We start from the raw sequence: 378 nt of genomic DNA, 5'->3' as shown, positions 1-378 counted from the left end.
AGTGTGTGTGCTCCACCATGGCCAAGTGTGTGTGCTCCACCATGGCCAAGTGTGTGTGCTCCACCATCACCAAGTGTGTGTGCTCCACCATGGCCAAGTGTGTGTGCTCTACCATCGCCAAGTGTGTGCATTCCACCACCGCCAAGTGTGTGTGCTCCACCATGGCCAAGTGTGTGTGCTCCACCATCGCCAAGTGTGTGTGTGCTCCACCATCGCCAAGTGTGGGTGCTCCACCATGGCCAAGTGTGTGTGTGCTCCACCATCACCAAGTGTGTGTGCTCCACCATGGCCAAGTGTGTGTGCTCCACCATGGCCAAGTGTGTGCTCCACCATCACCAAGTGTGTGCATTCCACCACCGCCAAGTGTGTGTGCTCCAC

This window comes from Mastomys coucha, unplaced genomic scaffold, assembly GCF_008632895.1.
Source record: "Mastomys coucha isolate ucsf_1 unplaced genomic scaffold, UCSF_Mcou_1 pScaffold15, whole genome shotgun sequence".
Classification (NCBI taxonomy): Eukaryota; Metazoa; Chordata; class Mammalia; order Rodentia; family Muridae; genus Mastomys; species Mastomys coucha.
Note: the sequence above shows the minus strand (reverse complement) of the source record.